This window comes from Orcinus orca, chromosome 2 (genome assembly GCF_937001465.1).
Source record: "Orcinus orca chromosome 2, mOrcOrc1.1, whole genome shotgun sequence".
Taxonomy (NCBI): domain Eukaryota; kingdom Metazoa; phylum Chordata; class Mammalia; order Artiodactyla; family Delphinidae; genus Orcinus; species Orcinus orca.
In genome coordinates this window covers 106,796,571-106,822,543 of record NC_064560.1, presented here as the reverse complement: position 1 = coordinate 106,822,543, position 25,973 = coordinate 106,796,571, and the positions used below count along the sequence as shown (strand labels likewise).

General features: G+C 43.7%; 1 long non-coding RNA gene and 1 pseudogene across 1 annotated transcript; both read left to right on the top strand.

Moving 5' to 3' along the window:
- The first annotated feature begins 1,762 nt into the window (after window positions 1-1,762).
- Window positions 1,763-22,875, top strand: LOC101281035 (uncharacterized). Its single transcript, XR_007475499.1, has 3 exons — window positions 1,763-1,845; window positions 3,302-3,429; window positions 15,292-22,875. It is a non-coding gene; the product is annotated as an uncharacterized LOC101281035 (long non-coding RNA).
- LOC101272473 (RAD52 motif-containing protein 1-like) lies at window positions 6,435-15,289 on the top strand (annotated as a pseudogene).
- Window positions 22,876-25,973: the final 3,098 nt, after the last annotated feature.

Genomic DNA, 25,973 nt, shown 5'->3' with positions numbered 1-25,973 from the left:
ATGGTTGATTTACTGCCTTTGTTGAATATTGGCCTTATCCAATGAGGTTTTTCCTGTAGGAAGTTTCCTTTCCTAATTTTTATGTTTCAGTCGCTCTTCAAAAAGCTGTGACAGATGCATTCCAGAAATCGCTGATTGTGGTTTTAGGTAAGACCTTTTTGATTGTCGTTGAAGTGCTTCAGTTTCAGTGAGCCAATAAACTTATTTGAAAAGTTAATTGGATGAAAATAATGGTTATCTAAAACATTACATATTCTTTCATTCACCAGATGCTTTCCCAGCAACAGTCTTAAATTTGTTCTTTGTGGAATTTCTGAGAAGAATGACAGCAAATATTATTGTCCCCAGTGTTTAGATGTAGAATGACTTGCCTCAGTTTATACAGAAAGTGTTTGATACAGTTCTTCCTGAATTGCTTGCTTATCATACAGAATAGTGTAGTGATTATAAGCCGTGGACACCTGTGTTTGAGTCCTAACATTGTCTCTTAGGTTTTGTTGCTGTTGTTGTTGCAATTTTAGGTTTTTCTAGCCAGAGACATTTGAAGGCATTTAATATCTCTAAGCTGCAATTTCTTTATCTGCATATAGGGTTAGTAATTCAGCTTACCACTAAATGGGGGATATTGTAAGAGTAAATGAGATGATGAATGTAAAAAGCTTAGAACTATGCCTGAAACATAGTAAGCAGACAAAATATATTGACTATTATTATTACCGTTGTTTTCTTGTTGAAGTGTTTATTTCTGATATATTGGGTGAATATGATTCTTATATAATAATCGGCTAAGTTTTTGTGAGCCTTGAAACTGGTCATGCTATTGAATAGCGTTGATTGTGTTCCCTATCCAGTTATACAGCGGTGAGAATGTCACAGGCTGTGCCCAAAGGAAACTTTATGATTAGTAGATTCCGGGAACAGAATTGCTCCCCTGCTTCACAGCCCTGCAGGCTTAGAGACTGAGAAATCCTAGCTAAGTTGTCAGCGACCTTATTGGCTTGTAAGAGTTGACCCTGGATTGGACTTGGCCTTCCAGCCTGGGCAGTCCTTCCAGTGAAGTTTGACTTCCCTGGTCATCAGGCACAATCTCCATCCGCTGTCAACTCTGGGTAACAACCTTTAAGAACCAAACTAAATGCCTGGGTTGTTTGTGCCTAATATGCCAAGGTACTCCTTATATGTACACGAAACCCCTTAGACCAAAAAGCCTGGTGGCTCTAGCTTGCCTTGAGGCAAGCTGTATTGTCCAAAGGGTACATGGGCCAGTTTCTGCCAGTAGAGTGTTCAAATGCTCTGTCTGTCTGTCTCTGTCTCCAAAGCTTTGTTCATTGTATCTGGTAGAATTTTGGTCCCAAGGAGTAGGCACTTGCCTTGCTTCTAATAGGAAGTATCTATTATAGTCCAGTGGTATCTCTCCCAGGTTTGAACTCACTTTGACCCCCACCTGATGCCTTCCTATTTAATTGTATTGTGATTGAACATTTTTGTTTCCACAGCTTTTAATTTCTATGTCCTTATTCCTTAGTTCTTATTTCTAAGATCATAAAGTTTTTGAACCAAAGTTGATACTTCTTATATATGTCTTCACAAATAATTATAATAAAAACTGACGTGTCAGATGAGGGAACTTCTAGGAAAATGCTCTTATTTTCTGCTTTTAGAAGTCAAAAGAATGTCTAATTATTCGGTGCTACCATTGTATACAGGAAGTTTTAGAACAAGAAAACTTCTGAATTGATCCTTGTTAACTTTATTACAGAAAGTTGTAAAACAATTGTGGCATATAGACCCTGTGAAGATGTCACAGATGCTAGAACCGAAGAGGAACTACAGGATTTAATTCAAGTATGTGGAGATAAAAGCTCAAGGGGTACACAGCCAGTGTAGCCATAATTCAAAACAACCAGCAGGATTTGGAAGACTTCAGCATATCTACTCAGTTCTGTCTTCCTTAGGAAAATGTGAAACTCTGAAAGTGCTTTTGAGGCAGGGAATTTCTAGTACTTCTCCAAGTCCCGGACCTTATCTCTGGCCCCTTATTTGATGTTTGGAGAGCAGGATTGAGGGCCACCAGTGTACATCTATGGTTGTGGACACAGGAGAAGACACAGGCCCTTTAGAACTCCCCTCAAATAGAATTGCAGGGATTTGGGAAAAAAGTAACTATGGTCTTAAGTGTGATTATGCTACACTGTTTAAAAACTATTCATGCCTTTCAAGTAAGGTATATTACCCAGATCTCAGCATCTCATATGTATCTTGTGTTAAATATTTTGCCAAAGAACCTTTCTGTAAAACGGTTATATGGATGCATCGAATTAGGGATTAAGTTGTCAACGTAATTTCTGAAAGAAAACATTAATGTACTGCATATAGGATTTTTATTTAAAAGGAGCAAAAAATGTGTTTCATGTCATTGAGAGCTTAATTTTTGGCCAGATTTGTGATTATTTAACTCACCCCAATGTTGCAAAGTCTGTTTTGAAGGGAAGAAAGTAGAGAAAGAAAAGGTGGTTATGTTCTGAAAAATGTAAAAATTTTGAAAGTTTTTTCCTGTACAAACTAATTATTTTAAATCAATTTAAATCAGTCAAGGGAACCTGAAACGTATCCATGTTTGGGCTTTAAGAAGTCTAGCTTCCTATGAAATGTGAGAGGAAAGGGTTCCGTATTGATACAAAAGTTTCTGGAAACCTAATTATAACAACAGATCCACTCCCAAATGAGGCCAATCTTGGAATCAGTTCCATTTAGAAACCATCATGTGCTAGGCACTGGAAATAAGGTGAAGCTCCTTCTCTCTTGGAATTTAGGTGTTAAAGGTGTTGCAGATGATTAAAAAGGAGTAAAATTAAATAGATTATGAAAAGGACTGTGAAGAGATTAAACTTCGTGCTAGTTACAGTATTTCAAGAAAATTACTTATCATGCTGACTTTAACATTCTAAGTGTCTTCTCCATATGTGCACACAGGGTAGACCTCTGAAAAGTGACACTGTAGTTTTTTGTAGATTAATGGCTCTGTTGAGACAAGGTGGGATGTGGGAAGTCTTCCCATGCCAATGTAAAGGGCCATTCACTTGGTTTTAAACTCTCTTTCCCAGAATGAATTGCTCACCTGCCCCAAACCCCTCCTACAGAAGTTCTGGAGTCATCACTGATTCAGTGGTGACCCCTAATAACAGAGTGGTGTATGAATATTGAGACGTGAATACTGAGAGTTTGGAGGAAATGGCAACAGTTTCGAATAATTGTAAGGTGTGTTCCCCTCCCGCCACCCTAACTGGTGCTCATTTGGCAGGTCAGCTACTTTTCTTGTCAGCCGTGTGGCCAAAGGCAGGAAGAATGTCTCTCAGACTTCAGCTTTGTGGAGGAAGAGTTCAGATTGCCAGAACTGGACTAGCACTTTTGAATTTCCCAGAATGCCAGGTCCTTTGGTTTCCTCGGGAAGCTCTGCATCCTTCCCTCCCCAGTCCACCCCTGGGCTGCTGCAGTTTGGGGCCACTCGGGTCTGCAGCCCAAATCCCGGCTCATTGTTTGGGGCCAGGGTGGGCAGGGCGGGGTTGGGAAGAGGACCCGGCAGGAGGTAATTGTTGCCTTTGCAAGGGGAAGGATGGCTTGCGCCCTGGGGACTTTGGGAAAAAGGCCCACTCTGGTGGCGCGGATTGGATCTCCGCACAAGCCTAATAACTGTGGCGCAACTAAAGACGTCATAAATAACGGGAGGGACGTTATGCGGGGGCGGGGCGCGCGGTTGCTAAGGTGAGCCGTTGCGTCGGCGCTGGCATAGCGATTCAGCTCGGACGCAGGATGTGGCTCCGGCTCCTCACTGGCCTGTGTCACTGCCCCTGGAGCCGCCGCATGTTATGTCCCAGCTGCGCCATTGGTTGCCACGGCTCTTCCTCACATGGCAAGGACGGTGGCTTCTAGTCTAGGCAGTTCAGCCTCCGGAGTGGGCCATGGGCCCCATCCAGGTGACCCCGAACCCCCCGCGGCTGACAGAGGCTTGGTCTTCACAGGCCTCAGACCCTCCTCCCAAATTGCCCCATGCCCTTACACCCCTGGCAGAAGCCATGGGCTTTAATTACTTAACGTCCTTGTCTCCAGTCCAGATGTTGGCCCCCCCTCATCAGGAGTTGACTGAGACTGAGGTTCCATACCCGGACACGGATTCGGTTAGAGAGCTGCCCCCAGGGCCAGATCAGTTTGCTATTCCACATCAGGATCTGAATAACAAACAAACCCAACATCAAAAGCTCCCAGAGGCAGTTCCAGTGCAAGACTGGGATCAGAATCAGCCCTTTGTTCTCCCTTCTTGACACAAAAGTAAGACTAAACACATAGGCCTAGATGAGGCTGAAGGTCACCAATCATTTGAAATACTGTTCCACCTCTAGGTAGTAACAGCTCAAAACCAATGAAGTTTATGGTTTCACCCCCAAACCTGAAGAAAGATCTAGTTCAGCATCAACGGCTTGACAAAACTATTGTTGGAAGTACTGGCCAATTTCAAAAAAAACACTCAGGGTCTAGAACAACAGTTGCAGGGTCATTATTTAGATCCCAGTATGGATGCCATTTATCCTGAGGAGTGCCTACCTACGGATTTTTTGGGAAGCCCAGATGAACCTACAGAACCCCCTGAGGAAGCTGAAATTTCTCCATCCCAGCAGGATGGCCCAGTGCTAAGTTTGATCACTTGATTAAGGTGGTTTCTTCCATATCTCTCCATTGTAAAGTTATTGTTCCCCTTGGTAATTGATAAATAATCTGTGGGGTGATACTTTGGGATCAGTGAAGATCCTACTTTCAAACAACTCTTCACCAACTGTGCATCAATGATAATCTTTGTCTGAATCAGTTATTACATTGATAGTTGCAAAATGACACTTTCCTATTCTATCATCCATTTTGCATTTATTAGCTGACATTATTCTATACAGAAGAGCTCCCCCACTTTTCATTTTGAGTATCACTATGAACTCATGTGCTTTTTTAAAAATTAACTATGTTTTACCTTATTATAATGATGATGTTATTCTTTGGAATGTTCCTTTTGTCTAGATTTGGCCAATGCGATCTCTGTTATTGTTTAACCACACGATGCTTTTTTATTACTAGAATAACTTCTAATATATTACTGCTCACAAAAGGGAACTGAGAAAGGGATTCCAGAAGGTGTGGTCTTATTCAGACTCTTCTTAGAAGTCTGCCTTCTTCCTGTGTACTCTCAACCCAAAGTGAGGCTTTTGGGTTGGAAGGGGATACTTCTGAATTAAACTACAGATCAATGTCACCCAATTCTAATCCCTATTCCCTTTTTTCTAGGCATACCGTATCTACTGCCATCCCAATCCTTCTGTTGGACACCTCTCTCCTCCTCTGTATTTATTTACAACAGTCAAGAGCAACAATTGGCCAACCGGCCCCTATCCAGTTCTGCAGTCCATACGCCCCAAGAACTCCTTTTTGCACTGGTCTGTGGTGGCCTTGGCCTACCTCTTCTACCTACTCAAGTAACTCTTTTACCACGAATTTAATTATCTGTGTTTCCAGTTATAGGAACTTACCTAGCCGTATGGCCTGCTGCCTCTGGCAATTTAAAAATACCATTGAGGTTGTCTGTAAGAGAGTCAAGCTGTGTTCTGACAGTGGATGCCTGACAGACGTCACACGTTGTGGTGAGTCTCAATTGCAGGATAATAAATTTTTAATTTTTAATTTAATATTTTAATTTTTAATCAGTGATGATAAATTTTAATATTAATGATGTAATTGCATTATTTTAATTAATTCATTCAGAGTTCCAGCTCCCTAAGTTTCTAAGAACTACCCCCTGGCTAAAAATCAGATTCTTGGTTACATTATTAAGCTAATAATATCTCAGTTACATTGTTAGCTTAATAATGTAACGGATCCGCATAGTTAAAGGAACAAGAGAAAGGAATGAAAGGGGGAAGGGAATTAACATTAATGGCCTCATATCCTATGCTGTGCTCTGTGCAAATGAGAACTTATTGATATAGTGCATCACAGTTTGTTAACTGATTTTATATACATTAGGTCTCAAGTACCCTTTGTCTTATAGGACAGGTGTAAATATAGTTTTGTTTATTTTGTTTGTTTCTGCAATTTTATAAAGAGTACAAGTGATGCTGTTTTATGTCCTATTTGGAGCCTGAGAGTTTCGGGTTCCATAACCAGAAGCTGCTACCTAGTCCTTCTAATGGAATGGAGAGCTAGTTTATTCTTAGACTCTCAAGCTCTGAACTTGCTCTGAATCTCAAGCTTTTCTATCCACAAAACACTCAGGGGCTTTCAACTATTTTTCTATATATTAGATTTACTGGCACTAACTTTTTAAAAAGCGCGGGCGCCCATTTGCTGGTGCAGTCCGCTTGTTCCCCGAGCAGCGCTTGCGCGCTGATGTTAGGATGCTGCACTTGGTACCTTTTGCGGTTCCCATCGGGGGTGACAAAACCTTGCTGGTGTGGGAGCTGAGCTCTGGATCCACGGCCGAGGCCTTGCAAGTGAGAGGAGCTGGAGCGGAGGGAAGGGTGGAGGAAGCCGCCCCGCGCCCCAATAACTGGGCGCCCCGGGGTACTGCTTCAGCACCTCATCTGCCTGTGGTCTCCGCTGAGAGGAATCTTAGTTCTAGAGATGACCTGAGCGGTCAACTCGCCCCCATAGATTTTTGAGACATAGTTCCCAACAGAAGGCATTGCCTCCTAATGCTTATCGAAGCTTAGGATTTCAGAGGGAAACTTGTTCATGAAATGAGAAGTGTTTGGAGTTCCAGGCTCACCACAGTTACGTGTGCAAAGGGCTGGGGGAATATAAGGGTATGAGCGGTTTGGTTTCCTGGGCCTGAAATTTACTGCACTTTCTTAGTGTGAGACCACCCTACAGCATTCTCTCTTCACAGTCTTCTCCCGGTTTGGCTTTCTGTATTCTGTCTGAGTCTTCCCAAATGCAGCAGTGGGTGGTCCTGGGTTCTATGCCATCATCAAGTTTTATTCAGCAAGGGATGCCCACAGAGCCCAAAAGGCATGTGACCAGAAGCAGCTTTTTCACACATCTCCAGTGAAGATGGGTCCAAATGTGGAATTCCTTGCTCTACTGGGATGAGGTGCTGAATTTAAAACTAATAGGCCATCGGGAATTCCCTGGTGGTCCAGTGGTTAGGACTCTGCACTTTCACTGCTGAGGGCGCTGGTTCAATCCCTGGTCTGGGAACTAAGATACCAGGGCGGGAAAAAAAAAAGGCCAGCGTTTCTACAGCACTGTGGTGTACAGAGTGCTCTCAGATGCACTGCTCCACTGATCCCCCAGTTTCCTAGTTGTTTCTTTCTTTTTTTTAGATGAAGAAACTCGAACTCAGGATGGTTAAGTGACTTACTTAAGGTTCATGACAGTAAATGTGGAAACTAGGCCAAACCCAAACTTAACCGATGTTAAACCCCATGTCATTTTATGCTGCCCCTTAATTTAAGAAATCTTCACAAGAGTCTTCCTTATATTTACTTTTATGTTGATTTTAAATGTGTGAGGTTGACAATTTTTTAAAATCAATTAATTAATTTATTTCTGGCTGCATTGGGTCTTGTTGCTGCGTGCCGGCTTTATTTGTGGCGAGCGGGGGTTGCTCTTCGTTGCGGTGCGTGGGCTTCTCATCGCGATGGCTTCTCGTTGCGGAGCACGGTTTCTAGGCACGCAGGCTTCAGTAGTTTTGGCTCACAGGCTCTAGAGCACAGGCTCAGTAGATGTGGCACACGGGCTTAGTTGCTCTGCGGCATGTGGGATCTTCCAGGACCAGGGATCGAACCCGTGTCCCCTGCACTGGCAGGCGGACTCTTAACAACTGTGCCACCAGGGAAGTCCCGAGCTTGACAAACTTTGGCCAGATGTAACATAAAGGAGGCTTCGTCATCTTCATCACTCTCAAACTGCCTATTCAGAACTTGCTTCAGATTCCAGAAAATGGTTAAAATATTCTTTAATGCATTGTAGAAACCTTATTCCATATCAACATGCCATCCAATTTTACTTCCCCAGAATTAACATTTCATTATGTACCTCCATTCAGCCACCATTCCTTTTTCAAGGACCATTTCAATTCCTCTGAATAAGTGAGTGAGACTTAGATTTCCCAGACCTTTCCCTTTATAATTGTGTGTCTTCTCTGATTGGCTTCTTGTTCTGGCTACTTCCTACTGACCTTGCTGCCTCTTCTCACCCATATTTCTTTACTCACTGATTTCACCTTTACTGAATCTGAGAACTCTCCTCAGATGTGACTCCAGGTACACTACCTCCCACTTCTTTACCTTGTTTAACACCCTGGCAGTACTTCAATCCTGGCAGTACTCCCTGGGATTGAAATGATTTTGTGTCAGACATTCTTTAATTTGCAGACCCTGCGACCATTTCACATAACCACTCAGATACTACAGATGGTCCTGGAAAGATTATGAAACAGTTACTTGGTATCAGTTGTGAGTAATGAGTTCTTTTCTTATATCGGACATTAAGACCATTCCATAAGTGTAGGTTGGGAGATTTTCACAGCATAAAGCCCGTCACTGATAGAATAATGAAGAAAAGTTCTCCAAGTCACTATAGAGTTGAGAGGAAAGGGCATTCGTATTAGATTTCTTTATTTAATGCAGAGCCTTAGTTTACTACCCACAGCCCCGAAATTTTTCCCTACTTTACTTATGCGTTCTTTTTCAATTTTACTTATTTATTTGGTTGCACCGGGTCTCAGTTGCAGCAGGTGAGCTCCTTAGTTGTGGCTCAGGGGCTCCCCAGTTGTGGCATTTGGGCTCCCCATTTGCAGCAGGCAGGCTCCTTTTTTTGTGACTCGCAGGCTCCTGAAATGTGGCGTGCAAACTCTTTGTTGCAGCATACACGTGAGACCTAGTTCACTGACCAGGGATCACTGCCCTAGTTCACTGACCAGGGATCGACCCCAGGACCCCTGCATTGGGAGCATGGAGTCTTAACCACTGCACCAGCACGGAAGTTCCAATTACGTGTTCTTTTATTCATTGGCAGGTATACATACTTCTTATCTTACTTCCCCTCTGTTTTTTATAAATACATAAAAGAGAATAACATCTTAAAATAAAATGAAGGAAAGGCCTAATGTATCTGAGTTTTTCTCAGTGCACGAAGGGAAAAGTTTGCCAGGAAGAACTGTGGCAAGTTTATCCTAGATGTCAGCCGTCTCTACTACCCAGGGGCTCAGAGCCCTTCTGAAGATTCCTAATTGTCCAGGACAGCTCCATTATGACTCACCGTACAGGGCCTAGCATCCCATGCGACACTCAACATTTAAAAATTAATCTTCATTTCTCCTTCCCTGCAGGCAGCTTCAGTTGGAGAAAGTAATTTCATTTTCTTATGTACTCATTCATTCACTCAGTCAACAGACCATCACTCCTCTATTGTATGCCAAGATCTATGCTTGTTTCTGGTAACAAGGAAAGAATAATATATCGTTCCTTCAAGCACTTAAGGAGCTCATAAACTAGTGACAGAGGAAGATGCAGAAACAAATCAATAAAGAATTAACAATGCTTTGACTTTATTTGTATTATTTGAATTTTTATGACTATATTTATATACTACACCCTGTTCAAAATGGAAATGGACCTTTAAGAAAGAACTAGTGATATAAAAACTCCACAGTAATATGTAAGTTCTTTAGAGAGTTAAGACTGGAAATATTTGCACTCTCAAAGAAGCCTGTTAATGCAGATGAACCTCTAATTCTTTTGGCTCCTTTATTTACATTCATAGAGGTATATGTATTCCCTCTTCTTACAGGGATTAGTAACTTGGGGAGGGGGTGCTACAGATTAAGGTCCTAATTCAGTGGCAGGTCCATCTTGTCTCCTCTTCACGTCATATTCTCAAGCAGGAGCTACAGGATGAGACGAGTAAAACAGTTCACTTCCTTTGCTTACACCCAGCCCCATAATAGGCTTCTGCCGGGCTTCCTTGGTTCTTTCATCATCACTTTCACCACCAGAGGTCAGGAAACCTTCTGGTTAATCAGGGGTCCTGGAAATGGTGCAGAAAAGTACTGACTTAATAAATAACATTTATTTAGGGATCACTGTGAACTCATTGCTAAAAATTTCCTACTTAATCTTCACAACCACTCTATAAAATTGGTAATGTTAAATCTCAGGTATATCCAAAATGAGGTCTCTATGTAGGGTTGTGATATTTTTAGGTCTTTTATGTCTTTAGGTTCATCTCGGCACCAGACCTAAGGCGGTTCAACATAATACACTTGCACTAAAGAGCTCCAGATGCCAAGAATTGGCAAATTACTACTTTGGTTTCCGTGGGTCGTCAAAAAGGATCATCAAGGTAAACTCTATAGATTTTCTTAGACTAACCCGACTCCTTTTAACATTGAACTCCTAGACTTTAGAGAGCAGAACAAAACAGGGCTATGGGGAGATGTGAGAGACTTCCACATGAAAGTATCTGAGCATTGGCCTGCCACCTAGAATTAGTGCTAATCTCAATGACTTGGATGGTGGTGTCCATAATTTTCTCCAGTATTTGTATGGTATATCATAAAAAAAACAGTGGTCCATATCTAGTCATTCATTGGCAAGTCTCAGTTGATTTTGAAGGGATAGCATACCTAAACTATTACCTGGGATTGCTGAAGTTTGGTATTTATTTCTAACAACAGAATATGTTGAAGTCTAGCACTTAATTCAAAATCCTAACAGCTTCAGGATCTTTCTAACCTTGAAGAAAGGGAAAATACAAATATTGTGACACCACTTCAGAAGCAAAGCCTGAAGTTCTTCTGTGCTTTAGAGGTGGTGTTGACCTCCCACGAGTGCAGGAGTCCTGGAGTTGGCACAGCTGAGGAACCTTTGGATAAGTTGGAGGAAGGTCTGCTTTCCAGTATGTGTGTGTATGGGGAGGTGAGGGAGTGGGATTTCTCTTTTTTCCTTTCTTTCTGAAACTCAACTTTTCAATTACATCATCACCTTTTCTGAGCAACTAAAGCCCTGGGCAGAATTGTTCTGCCTGACAATATAGGTTTTTATCTTAGACAATACCGGACAGCACCTTAACCTTTAGAATTTTAGAACTGACTGCCTGTCAAGAAGCTTCGGAGAAGGGAAAATTAGTTAGGAATTTTTTTTTTTTTGGTTAATAATTATTTTTGTGCTAAAATAGTCCTTCAAATACAGATGTCTTCTGTCCTTCAGTTATCCCAACAAAATCATTGTCTAAAGATTGAAATAAACTCTTGTGTAAATGTTCAGTCCTTTGCCTCCTATAAAAGGTCCTGAGCAGAATAAGTAAACGTAGATCCCTAGAAAGGGGATTCCGATTGGTACTGAGTTTTTTCCTAGAATCCATGGCACTTGGGCTTAGGGGTTTAAGTCGGAGGCAGGGCTGTTAGCGAATGGGGTGGAGGAGGCTCCACCATCCACCTGAATGGGTGATGGTTGCGTAGAGGCCAGATCATCTGCACTACAACCAAATCTATCTCACTGTATGAGTCCAGCCCTTGATGCAGAGGAGAGCAGGGTCTGTAGCAGTGTAGCCTCAGCTTGTCCATTTGAAATCTGTGAGTAATGTGAGATTTGTGCTACGTTTTTGGTTTACATTTCCCGTCTAGTATTTTAGGAACTTCCAGAATAGATCTGAGCAGTAAAAATATGCCATGTCAGGGTATACCTGCAACGGAGACATTCACCGTACCCCAGTGTTGTGCCTGCCCTTAATCACTAAGGTAATGATCTAAGAATCACAGATGCATTTTTAGTTTTAAACATATAACCTAGAAATCCGTTATTCATATAGGCATTTTAAATTCATGTGTTCTGGTTGGATTTAGGGTCATTATCATTCCTTATGAGAAGGAAGATAACCCAGAAGCTTGCTATTCAGAAAGCTATGACAGATGCATTCCAGAAATTGCTGAATGTGGTTTTAGGTAAGACCTTTTTGATTGTCCTTGAAGTACTTCAGTTTTAGTGAGCAAATAAACTTGTTTGAAAAGTTAATTGGATGAAAATAATGGTTATCTAAAACATTACATATTCTTTCATTCACCAGATGCTTTCACAGCAGCATTCTTACATTTGTTCTTTGTGGCATTTATGAGAAAGACGACAGCACATATTATTGTCCCCAGTGTTTAGATGTAGAATGACTTGCCTCAGTTCATACAGAAAGTGTTTGATCCAGTTCTTCCTCAATTGCTTGCTTATCATACAGAATAGTGTAGTGATTATAAGCCTTGGACACCTGTGTTTGAGTCCTAACATTGTCTCTTAGATTTTGTTGTTGTTGCAATTTTAGATTTTTGTAGCCAGAGACATTTGTAGGTATTTAATATCTCTAAGATGCAATTTCTTTATCTGCAAATAGGGTTAGTAATTCAGCTTACCACCAATGGGGGATATTGTAAGAGTAAATGGGATGATGAATCTAAAAAGCTTAGAGCTATGCCTGAAACATAGTAAGCAGACAAAATTTATTGACTATTAATATTACTGCTGTTTTCTTGTTGAAGAGTTTATTAGATTATGTGTTTAAATCAGTTTAATTTCCGTTTTCATTTCTGATGTATTGGGTGAATATGATTCTTGTATAATAATCGGTTATGTTTTTGTAAACCTTGAAACTGGTCATGCGATTGAATAGGATTGATTTTTTTCCCTATCCAGTTATGCAGCGGTGAGAATGGCACAGGCTGTGCCCAAACGAAACTTTATGATCAGTAGATTCCTGGAACAGAATCGCTCCCCTGCTTCACAGCCCTGCAGGCTTAGAGACTGAGGAATCGTAGCTAAGTTGTCAGAGACCTTATTTGCTTGTAAGAGTTGACCCTGGATTGGTTTTGGCTTTCCAGCCTGGGCAATCCTTCCAGTGAAGTTTGACTTCCCTGGTCATCAGGCACAATCTCCATCCGCTGTCAACTCTGGGTAACAACCTTTAAGGACCAAACTAAATGCCTGGGTTGTTTGTGCCTAATATGCCAAGGTACTCCTTATATGTACCCAAAACTCCTTAGACCAAAAAGCCTGGTGGCCGTAGCTTGCCTTGAGGAAAGCTGTATTGTCCAAAGGGTACATGGGCCAGTTTCTGCCAGTAGAGTGTTCAAATGCTCTCTCTCTCTCTGTCTATGTCTCTAAAGCTTTGTTCATTGTATCTGGTAGAATTTTGGTCCCAAGGAGTAGGCACTTGCCTTGCTTCTAATAGGAAGTATCTATTATAGTCCAGTGGTATCTCTCCCAGGTTTGAACTCACTTTGACCCCCACCTGATGCCTTCCTATTTAATTGTATTGTGATTGAACATTTTTGTTTCCACAGCTTTTAATTTCTATGTCCTTATTCCTTAGTTCTTATTTCTAAGATCATAAAGTTTTTGAACCAAAGTTGATACTTCTTATATATGTTTTCACAAATAATTATAATAAAAACTGATGTGTCAGATGAGGGAACTTCTAGGAAAATGCTCTTATTTTCTGCTTTTAGAAGTCAAAAGAATGTCTAATTATTTGGTGCTACCATTGTATACAGGAAATTTTAGAACAAGAAAACTTCTGAATTGATCCTTGTTAACTTTATTACAGAAAGTGGTAAAACAATTGTGGCATATAGACCCTGTGAAGATGTCACAGATGCTAGAACCGAAGAGGAACTACAGGATTTAATTCAAGTATGTGGAGATAAAAGCTCAAGGGGTACACAGCCAGTGTAGCCATAATTCAAAACCATCAGCAGGATTTGGAAGACTTCAGCATATCTACTCAGTTCTGTCTTCCTTAGGAAAAGGTGAAACTCTGAAAGTGCTTTTGAGGCAGGGAATTTCTAGTACTTCTCCAAGTCCCGGACCTTGTCTCTGGCCCCTTATTTGAAGTTTGGAGAGCAGGATTGAGGGCCACCAGTGTACGTCTATGGTTGTGGACACAGGAGAAGACACAGGCCTTTTAGAACTCCCCTCAAATAGAATTGCAGGGATTTGGGAACAAAGTAACTATGGTCTTAAGTGTGATTATGCTACACTGTTTAAAAACTATTCATGCCTTTCAAGTAAGGTGTGTTACCCAGATCTCTTATATATCTTGTGTTAAATCTTTTGCCAAAGAACCTCTCTATAAACCAGTTATATGGATACCTCTAATTGGGGATTAAGTTGTCAACGTAATTTCTAAAAGAAAACATTAATGTATGCATATAGGATTTTTATTTAAAAGGAGCAAAAAATGTGTTTCATGCCATTGAGAGCTTAATTTTTGGCTAGATTTCTGATTATTTAACTCACCCCAGTGTTGCAAAGTTTGTTTTGAAGGGACGAAAGTAGAGAAAGAAAAGGTGGTTATGTTCTGAAAAATGAAAAAATTTTGAAAGTTTTTCCTGTACAAAATAATTATTTCAGTTCAATTTTAATCAGTCAAGGACACTTCAAACGTATCCATGTTTGGGCTTTAAGAAGTCTATCTTCCTGTGAAATGTGAGAGGAAAGGATTCCATATTGATACTAAAGATTTTGGAAACCTGATTGTAACAACAGATCCACTCCTAAATGAGGCCAATCTTGGAATCAGTTCCATTTAGAAACCATTATGTGTTAGGCACTGGAAATAGGATGAAGCTCCTTGTCTCTTGGAGTTTAGGTGCTAAAGGTGTAGCAGACAATTAAAAAGGACTAAAATTAAATAGACTATAAAAAGGACTGTGAAGAAAGTAAACTGGGTGCTAGTTACAGTATTTCAAGAACATTACTTAACATGCTGACTTTAACATTCTAAGTGTCTTCTCCATATGTTCACACAGGGTAGACCTCTGAAAAGTGACACTGTAGTTTTTTCTACATTAATGGCTCTGTTGAGACAAGGTGGGATGGGGGAAGCTTTCCCATGCTAATGTAAAGGGCCATTCACTTGGTTTTAAACTCTCTTTCCCAGAATGAATTGCTCACCTGCCCCAAATCCCTCCTACAGAAGTTCTGGAGTCATCACTGATTCAGTGGTGACCCCCTAATAACAGAGTTGTGAATGAATCATGAGACGTGAATACTGAGAGTTTGGAGGAAATGGCAACATTTTAGCATAACTGTAAGGAGTGTTACCCTCCTGCCACCCTAACTGGTGCTCATTTTGCAGGTCAGCTACTTTTCATGTCAGCCGTGTGGCCAAAGGCAGGAAGAATGTCTCTCAGACTTCAGCTTTGAGGAGGAAGAGTTCAGATTGCCAGAACTGGACTAGCACTTTTGAATTTCCCAGAATGCCAAGTCTTTTGGTTTCCACGGGAAGCTCTGCATCCTTCCCAACCCCCTCCACCCCTGGGCTGCTGGAGTTTGGGGCCACTCGGGTCTGCAGCCTAAATCTCGCCTCATTGTTTTGGGCCAGGGTGGGCAGGGCGGGGTTGGGAAGAGGGCCGGCAGCAGGTAATTGTTGCCTTTGCAAGGGGAAGGATGGCTTGTGTCCTGGGGACTCTGGGAAAAAGGCCCATTCTGGTGGCGTGCATTGGATCTCCGCACGAGCCTAATAACTGTGGTGCATCTAAAGATGTCATAAATAACGGATGGGACGTTATGCGGGGCCGGGGCGCGCGGCTGCTAACGTGAGCCCTTGCATCGGGGTGCTGGCATAGCAGTTCGGTTTGGCTCTGAAGGAGGATGTGGCTCCGGCTCCTCACTTGCCTGGGTCGCTGCGCCTGGGAGACGCCGCATGTTATGTCGCGGCTGCGCCTCTGTGTCATGCCTGCGCTCCACGGCTCTTCCTCACATGGCAAGGACGGTGGCTTCTAGTCCAGGCAGTTCAGCCTCCGGAGTGGGCCATGGGCCCCATCCAGGTGACCCCCAACCCCCCGCGGCTGACAGAGGCTTTGTATTCACACGCCTCAGAACCCCTCCCAAATTGCCCCATGCCCTTACATCCCTGGCAGAAGCCGGGGGCTTTAATTACTTGAAATCCTTGTCTCCATTCCAGATGTTGGCCCCGCCTCATCACGAGTTGACTGAGACTGAGGTTCCATACCCGGACACGGATTCGGTTGGAGAGATGCCTACAGGGCCAGATCAGTTTGCTGTTCCACATCAGTATCTGAATAACAAGCAAACCCAACATCAAATGTTCCCAGAGGCAGTTCCAGTGCAAGAGCTCCCAGAGGCAGTTCCAGTTCTAGACTGGGATCAGAATTAGCCCTTGTTTCTGCCTTCTGGACACAAAAGTAAGACTAAAGACACAGGTCTGGATCAGGCTGAAGCTCACCAATCATTTGAAATACTTGTTCCACCTCTAGGTAGTGAGAGCTCAAAACCAATGAAGTTTATGGTTTCATCCCCAAACCTGAAGAAAGATCTAGTTCAACATCAACGGCATGCCAAAGTTGTTGTTGGAACTACAGGCCAATTTCAAAAAAAAACACTCAGGGTCTAGAACAACAGTTGCAGGGTCATTATTTAGATCCCAGTATGTATGCCATTTAACCTGAGGAGAGCATACCTAGGGATTTTTCTGGGAGCCCATATAAACCTATGGAGCCCCCAGAGGAAGCTGAAACTTCTCCATCCCAGCAGGAGGCCCAACCTCCTCATCACGAGCTCACTGAGGAAGCTGAAACTTTACCCCCACAGGAGCCCCGTGCTCAGCATCCACAAAGCCCTGAGCAGGCAGAATCTTTTTCAACCTTTCAGTCTTCTAAAGTTCTGCGGCTTTTCCTGTGCTTTAAAGGAGACTCCAATCTACCTGGTGAAACCTGTTTGCTGCAATTCTGCCTTGGTTTCAACTCCTCTTCGTTGCCTTACCTCAATATATTTTTCCACGAAAGTTGTCCTTTTTAACTCTGCAGGTTTGTGAACTGCAGTGCCCCTGAGCTCCATTTTTCAACTCGCTCTTTTGTGAACTGGCCGCAAAACCGCAGGATTGCTTCAGGCCCTATTCTGGTTCCGGGGCGGCAGGCTGAGGCTTTGGTTAATTCTTCCTCCTGATGGGAAATTAGAGGTGCATGTGCCCCTCCAAACGCCTACAGCTGTTCTCTCATTGGTTCCCCCTCATCCCGTTCATCCTCCGCACTAATTGCAGACTGTGCGAAACAGGAGGTTTAAGGCGCTGACTCTCCAAATGGGGAGATTGTTAGTAAAGCGGCTGGAATGGCGAACGCGAGCACCAGGAGAGGAAAAGTGAGGTACGTTGTAGAAACCTTTCCCGATCACACGGTGTACCATCCTCTGGGTTTCCCATGCGTGTTTTAGCTGTAGGAAGATACCCTTAAACCTGGAGAGTTGGGGCCCATGGAATGGGTAGCGCGCAGTACTGCTTTAAAGGGTCTGCATTTGCTCACCCAACCTCACCAATCCTCTCAGCCCCAAGTGTCCAGCCTCATGTGTCATCCAGCTGTGGGGGTAGATAAGGTCAATCCAGGGCGCATCACAGCCCCTGGACGAATTTTGTAAGAATTTCTCTCTCTTTCACTCTCTTTGTGTTTTTTTGTTTTTCGAAATTTATTTCTATAATGGGCTTCAGCTGAATTTCACTGCAGTATTTCTGCCGCTCCACGCACACTTGATTCCCTTACGGAGACGTATCAATACATAGGTTTTAAGATTCTGACTTGTCACATATATTCCTCTGCGGTGCATAGGGGGTGTTGAGTCCAGTTCACTGAGCAAAGAGTAGGTCTTCTCTATTACACATGTGGTTTATGGAACGGGATGTGTGCTAATTTCAAACTCTGGTTTTAATGCATCACCCCACGTCGCCTCTCCCCTTAAGCAGGCATAAGCGCGTCTTCTAAATGTGTGACTGTGTTCTGTTTCGTAATTCGGTTCATGTGTAGCCATGTTTACATTCCGTCTATGAGTGATATCTTATGATAAGTTTCTTTTTCTGTGTGACTTCTTTCACTTAGAATCGTCGTACCTAAATCCACTCATTATGCTGCTGCTGGCCTTATGACAGTGATTTCCAGGCTGAGTGACATTCCATTGTACATAAGTACCACAACTTCTTTATCCGTTTTTCTCTTTCCTGGGGTGTTTAAGTTGTACCCAAGTCGAGGATTTTGTAAACAGAGGAGCCCTAAGCTTTGGGGTGGCTGTGTCTTGTTGATTTTTATATTTCCCAAGATACATGCCCATGAGTGGAAGTGCCCTATGCTCTGTAGCTCTGTTTTTCACATGTTTCCGGAAACACCATACACTTCTCCAGAGTGGCTGTTGGCAATTAAAATCCGGCCAATCAGGGTAACAAGGCTCCCTGGTCTGCATGGCCTGTCCTGCCTCTCTGGTTTTTACACTTTTTTCGGATGGCCCTTTGGACCGGTTGAAGAGAGACTTCTTTGCTGTGCGGATTTCCATTGCCCGCTTCCTTGATTGGCCAAGAAGGGCGTATGCGTTTTTGCCTGAATATATTCAGGCAAAAACGCATACGCCCTTTTTGGGCAACTGCATCATTGTCGAAGTTCGGCCGCTTTTCATGTGCTTTAAAGGAGACTCCAATCTACCTGGTGAAACCTGTTTGCTGCAATTCTGCCTTGGTTTCAACTCCTCTTCGTTGCCTTACCTCAATATATTTTTCCACGAAAGTTGTCCTTTTTAACTCTGCAGGTTTGTGAACTGCAGTGCCCCTGAGCTCCATTTTTCAACTCGCTCTTTTGTGAACTGGCCGCAAAACCGCAGGATTGCTTCAGGCCCTATTCTGGTTCCGGGGCGGCAGGCTGAGGCTTTGGTTAATTCTTCCTCCTGATGGGAAATTAGAGGTGCATGTGCCCGTCCAAACGCCTACAGCTGTTCTCTCATTGGTTCCCCCTCATCCCGTTCATCCTCCGCACTAATTGCAGACTGTGCGAAACAGGAGGTTTAAGGCGCTGACTCTCCAAATGGGGAGATTGTTAGTAAAGCGGCTGGAATGGCGAACGCGAGCACCAGGAGAGGAAAAGTGAGGTACGTTGTAGAAACCTTTCCCGATCACACGGTGTACCATCCTCTGGGTTTCCCATGCGTGTTTTAGCTGTAGGAAGATACCCTTAAACCTGGAGAGTTGGGGCCCATGGAATGGGTAGCGCGCAGTACTGCTTTAAAGGGTCTGCATTTGCTCACCCAACCTCACCAATCCTCTCAGCCCCAAGTGTCCAGCCTCATGTGTCATCCAGCTGTGGGGGTAGATAAGGTCAATCCAGGGCGCATCACAGCCCCTGGACGAATTTTGTAAGAATTTCTCTCTCTTTCACTCTCTTTGTGTTTTTTTGTTTTTCGAAATTTATTTCTATAATGGGCTTCAGCTGAATTTCACTGCAGTATTTCTGCCGCTCCACGCACACTTGATTCCCTTACGGAGACGTATCAATACATAGGTTTTAAGATTCTGACTTGTCACATATATTCCTCTGCGGTGCATAGGGGGTGTTGAGTCCAGTTCACTGAGCAAAGAGTAGGTCTTCTCTATTACACATGTGGTTTATGGAACGGGATGTGTGCTAATTTCAAACTCTGGTTTTAATGCATCACCCCACGTCGCCTCTCCCCTTAAGCAGGCATAAGCGCGTCTTCTAAATGTGTGACTGTGTTCTGTTTCGTAATTCGGTTCATGTGTAGCCATGTTTACATTCCGTCTATGAGTGATATCTTATGATAAGTTTCTTTTTCTGTGTGACTTCTTTCACTTAGAATCGTCGTACCTAAATCCACTCATTATGCTGCTGCTGGCCTTATGACAGTGATTTCCAGGCTGAGTGACATTCCATTGTACATAAGTACCACAACTTCTTTATCCGTTTTTCTCTTTCCTGGGGTGTTTAAGTTGTACCCAAGTCGAGGATTTTGTAAACAGAGGAGCCCTAAGCTTTGGGGTGGCTGTGTCTTGTTGATTTTTATATTTCCCAAGATACATGCCCATGAGTGGAAGTGCCCTATGCTCTGTAGCTCTGTTTTTCACATGTTTCCGGAAACACCATACACTTCTCCAGAGTGGCTGTTGGCAATTAAAATCCGGCCAATCAGGGTAACAAGGCTCCCTGGTCTGCATGGCCTGTCCTGCCTCTCTGGTTTTTACACTTTTTTCGGATGGCCCTTTGGACCGGTTGAAGAGAGACTTCTTTGCTGTGCGGATTTCCATTGCCCGCTTCCTTGATTGGCCAAGAAGGGCGTATGCGTTTTTGCCTGAATATATTCAGGCAAAAACGCATACGCCCTTTTTGGGCAACTGCATCATTGTCGAAGTTCGGCCGCTTTTCATGTGCTTTAAAGGAGACTCCAATCTACCTGGTGAAACCTGTTTGCTGCAATTCTGCCTTGGTTTCAACTCCTCTTCGTTGCCTTACCTCAATATATTTTTCCACGAAAGTTGTCCTTTTTAACTCTGCAGGTTTGTGAACTGCAGTGCCCCTGAGCTCCATTTTTCAACTCGCTCTTTTGTGAACTGGCCGCAAAACCGCAGGATTGCTTCAGGCCCTATTCTGGTTCCGGGGCGGCAGGCTGAGGCTTTGGTTAATTCTTCCTCCTGATGGGAAATTAGAGGTGCATGTGCCCGTCCAAACGCCTACAGCTGTTCTCTCATTGGTTCCCCCTCATCCCGTTCATCCTCCGCACTAATTGCAGACTGTGCGAAACAGGAGGTTTAAGGCGCTGACTCTCCAAATGGGGAGATTGTTAGTAAAGCGGCTGGAATGGCGAACGCGAGCACCAGGAGAGGAAAAGTGAGGTACGTTGTAGAAACCTTTCCCGATCACACGGTGTACCATCCTCTGGGTTTCCCATGCGTGTTTTAGCTGTAGGAAGATACCCTTAAACCTGGAGAGTTGGGGCCCATGGAATGGGTAGCGCGCAGTACTGCTTTAAAGGGTCTGCATTTGCTCACCCAACCTCACCAATCCTCTCAGCCCCAAGTGTCCAGCCTCATGTGTCATCCAGCTGTGGGGGTAGATAAGGTCAATCCAGGGCGCATCACAGCCCCTGGACGAATTTTGTAAGAATTTCTCTCTCTTTCACTCTCTTTGTGTTTTTTTGTTTTTCGAAATTTATTTCTATAATGGGCTTCAGCTGAATTTCACTGCAGTATTTCTGCCGCTCCACGCACACTTGATTCCCTTACGGAGACGTATCAATACATAGGTTTTAAGATTCTGACTTGTCACATATATTCCTCTGCGGTGCATAGGGGGTGTTGAGTCCAGTTCACTGAGCAAAGAGTAGGTCTTCTCTATTACACATGTGGTTTATGGAACGGGATGTGTGCTAATTTCAAACTCTGGTTTTAATGCATCACCCCACGTCGCCTCTCCCCTTAAGCAGGCATAAGCGCGTCTTCTAAATGTGTGACTGTGTTCTGTTTCGTAATTCGGTTCATGTGTAGCCATGTTTACATTCCGTCTATGAGTGATATCTTATGATAAGTTTCTTTTTCTGTGTGACTTCTTTCACTTAGAATCGTCGTACCTAAATCCACTCATTATGCTGCTGCTGGCCTTATGACAGTGATTTCCAGGCTGAGTGACATTCCATTGTACATAAGTACCACAACTTCTTTATCCGTTTTTCTCTTTCCTGGGGTGTTTAAGTTGTACCCAAGTCGAGGATTTTGTAAACAGAGGAGCCCTAAGCTTTGGGGTGGCTGTGTCTTGTTGATTTTTATATTTCCCAAGATACATGCCCATGAGTGGAAGTGCCCTATGCTCTGTAGCTCTGTTTTTCACATGTTTCCGGAAACACCATACACTTCTCCAGAGTGGCTGTTGGCAATTAAAATCCGGCCAATCAGGGTAACAAGGCTCCCTGGTCTGCATGGCCTGTCCTGCCTCTCTGGTTTTTACACTTTTTTCGGATGGCCCTTTGGACCGGTTGAAGAGAGACTTCTTTGCTGTGCGGATTTCCATTGCCCGCTTCCTTGATTGGCCAAGAAGGGCGTATGCGTTTTTGCCTGAATATATTCAGGCAAAAACGCATACGCCCTTTTTGGGCAACTGCATCATTGTCGAAGTTCGGCCGCTTTTCATGTGCTTTAAAGGAGACTCCAATCTACCTGGTGAAACCTGTTTGCTGCAATTCTGCCTTGGTTTCAACTCCTCTTCGTTGCCTTACCTCAATATATTTTTCCACGAAAGTTGTCCTTTTTAACTCTGCAGGTTTGTGAACTGCAGTGCCCCTGAGCTCCATTTTTCAACTCGCTCTTTTGTGAACTGGCCGCAAAACCGCAGGATTGCTTCAGGCCCTATTCTGGTTCCGGGGCGGCAGGCTGAGGCTTTGGTTAATTCTTCCTCCTGATGGGAAATTAGAGGTGCATGTGCCCGTCCAAACGCCTACAGCTGTTCTCTCATTGGTTCCCCCTCATCCCGTTCATCCTCCGCACTAATTGCAGACTGTGCGAAACAGGAGGTTTAAGGCGCTGACTCTCCAAATGGGGAGATTGTTAGTAAAGCGGCTGGAATGGCGAACGCGAGCACCAGGAGAGGAAAAGTGAGGTACGTTGTAGAAACCTTTCCCGATCACACGGTGTACCATCCTCTGGGTTTCCCATGCGTGTTTTAGCTGTAGGAAGATACCCTTAAACCTGGAGAGTTGGGGCCCATGGAATGGGTAGCGCGCAGTACTGCTTTAAAGGGTCTGCATTTGCTCACCCAACCTCACCAATCCTCTCAGCCCCAAGTGTCCAGCCTCATGTGTCATCCAGCTGTGGGGGTAGATAAGGTCAATCCAGGGCGCATCACAGCCCCTGGACGAATTTTGTAAGAATTTCTCTCTCTTTCACTCTCTTTGTGTTTTTTTGTTTTTCGAAATTTATTTCTATAATGGGCTTCAGCTGAATTTCACTGCAGTATTTCTGCCGCTCCACGCACACTTGATTCCCTTACGGAGACGTATCAATACATAGGTTTTAAGATTCTGACTTGTCACATATATTCCTCTGCAGTGCATAGGGGGTGTTGAGTCCAGTTCACTGAGCAAAGAGTAGGTCTTCTCTATTACACATGTGGTTTATGGAACGGGATGTGTGCTAATTTCAAACTCTGGTTTTAATGCATCACCCCACGTCGCCTCTCCCCTTAAGCAGGCATAAGCGCGTCTTCTAAATGTGTGACTGTGTTCTGTTTCGTAATTCGGTTCATGTGTAGCCATGTTTACATTCCGTCTATGAGTGATATCTTATGATAAGTTTCTTTTTCTGTGTGACTTCTTTCACTTAGAATCGTCGTACCTAAATCCACTCATTATGCTGCTGCTGGCCTTATGACAGTGATTTCCAGGCTGAGTGACATTCCATTGTACATAAGTACCACAACTTCTTTATCCGTTTTTCTCTTTCCTGGGGTGTTTAAGTTGTACCCAAGTCGAGGATTTTGTAAACAGAGGAGCCCTAAGCTTTGGGGTGGCTGTGTCTTGTTGATTTTTATATTTCCCAAGATACATGCCCATGAGTGGAAGTGCCCTATGCTCTGTAGCTCTGTTTTTCACATGTTTCCGGAAACACCATACACTTCTCCAGAGTGGCTGTTGGCAATTAAAATCCGGCCAATCAGGGTAACAAGGCTCCCTGGTCTGCATGGCCTGTCCTGCCTCTCTGGTTTTTACACTTTTTTCGGATGGCCCTTTGGACCGGTTGAAGAGAGACTTCTTTGCTGTGCGGATTTCCATTGCCCGCTTCCTTGATTGGCCAAGAAGGGCGTATGCGTTTTTGCCTGAATATATTCAGGCAAAAACGCATACGCCCTTTTTGGGCAACTGCATCATTGTCGAAGTTCGGCCGCTTTTCATGTGCTTTAAAGGAGACTCCAATCTACCTGGTGAAACCTGTTTGCTGCAATTCTGCCTTGGTTTCAACTCCTCTTCGTTGCCTTACCTCAATATATTTTTCCACGAAAGTTGTCCTTTTTAACTCTGCAGGTTTGTGAACTGCAGTGCCCCTGAGCTCCATTTTTCAACTCGCTCTTTTGTGAACTGGCCGCAAAACCGCAGGATTGCTTCAGGCCCTATTCTGGTTCCGGGGCGGCAGGCTGAGGCTTTGGTTAATTCTTCCTCCTGATGGGAAATTAGAGGTGCATGTGCCCGTCCAAACGCCTACAGCTGTTCTCTCATTGGTTCCCCCTCATCCCGTTCATCCTCCGCACTAATTGCAGACTGTGCGAAACAGGAGGTTTAAGGCGCTGACTCTCCAAATGGGGAGATTGTTAGTAAAGCGGCTGGAATGGCGAACGCGAGCACCAGGAGAGGAAAAGTGAGGTACGTTGTAGAAACCTTTCCCGATCACACGGTGTACCATCCTCTGGGTTTCCCATGCGTGTTTTAGCTGTAGGAAGATACCCTTAAACCTGGAGAGTTGGGGCCCATGGAATGGGTAGCGCGCAGTACTGCTTTAAAGGGTCTGCATTTGCTCACCCAACCTCACCAATCCTCTCAGCCCCAAGTGTCCAGCCTCATGTGTCATCCAGCTGTGGGGGTAGATAAGGTCAATCCAGGGCGCATCACAGCCCCTGGACGAATTTTGTAAGAATTTCTCTCTCTTTCACTCTCTTTGTGTTTTTTTGTTTTTCGAAATTTATTTCTATAATGGGCTTCAGCTGAATTTCACTGCAGTATTTCTGCCGCTCCACGCACACTTGATTCCCTTACGGAGACGTATCAATACATAGGTTTTAAGATTCTGACTTGTCACATATATTCCTCTGCGGTGCATAGGGGGTGTTGAGTCCAGTTCACTGAGCAAAGAGTAGGTCTTCTCTATTACACATGTGGTTTATGGAACGGGATGTGTGCTAATTTCAAACTCTGGTTTTAATGCATCACCCCACCTCGCCTCTCCCCTTAAGCAGGGATAAGCGCGTCTTCTAAATGTGTGACTGTGTTCTGTTTCGTAATTCGGTTCATGTGTAGCCATGTTTACATTCCGTGTAGTAGTGATATCTTATGATAAGTTTCTTTTTCTGTGTGACTTCTTTCACTTAGAATCATCGTACCTAAATCCACTCATTATGCTGCTGCTGGCCTTATGACAGTGATTTCCAGGCTGAGTGACATTCCATTGTACATAAGTACCAGAACTTCTTTTTCCAGTGTTCTGTTTCCTGTGATATTTAAGGTGAACCGAAATCTAGGTTCTTGAACACGGAGCAGCCCTTTACTTTGTGGTGCCTGTGTCTTGTTTATTTTTAGTCTTCCCAAGATATTCACCCTTGAGTGGAAGTGCCCTATGCTCTGTCGCTCTGTTTTTTAAATATTTTTGAAAACACCATCACTTCTCCAGAGTGGCTCTCGGCATTTTACACCGCGCACATCCCCTTAATAAGGCTCTCTGTTCTCCAATGGCCTGTCCTACATTTCTGTCTTTTACACGTTTTTCTGATGGCCCTTTTGAGTGGTGGGAAATAAGATTTGTTTGTTGTGCGGATTTGCTTTGCCCGCTTGCTTGGTTGGCCAATAAGGGTGTATGCGTTTTTTCCTGAGTATATTCAGGAAAAAACGCATACGCGCTTTTTGGGCAACTGCATCATTGTCGAAGTTCTGACGCTTTTCATGTGCTTTAAAGGCTAGACCAATCTACCGGTTGAAATCTGTTTCCTGCAATTCTGCCTTGCATTCAGAGCCTCTTCATTGCTTTATCTCAATATATTTTTAGACGTTAGGTGTCATTTATAACTCTGCTGCTTTGTGAATTGCACTGCCCCTGAGCTCCATTTTTCAACTCGCTTTTTTGTGAACTGGCTGCAAAACCGCAGGATTGCTTCAGGCCCTATTCTGGTTCTGGGCTGGCAGGCTGAGCCTTTGGTTAATTCTCTTCACGATGGGAAATTAAACTGACATGTGTCTGTCGAAACACCCACAGCTAGTGTCTCATTGGGTCCCCTTCATTTCTGTTCATCCTCTGCACAAATTGGACACTGTGCGAAACAGGAGGTTAAAGGCTCTGATTCTCCAAGTGGGGAGATTTTTAGTAAATTGGCTGGAATGGCGAACCCGAACACTAGTAGATGTAGAATGAGGTGC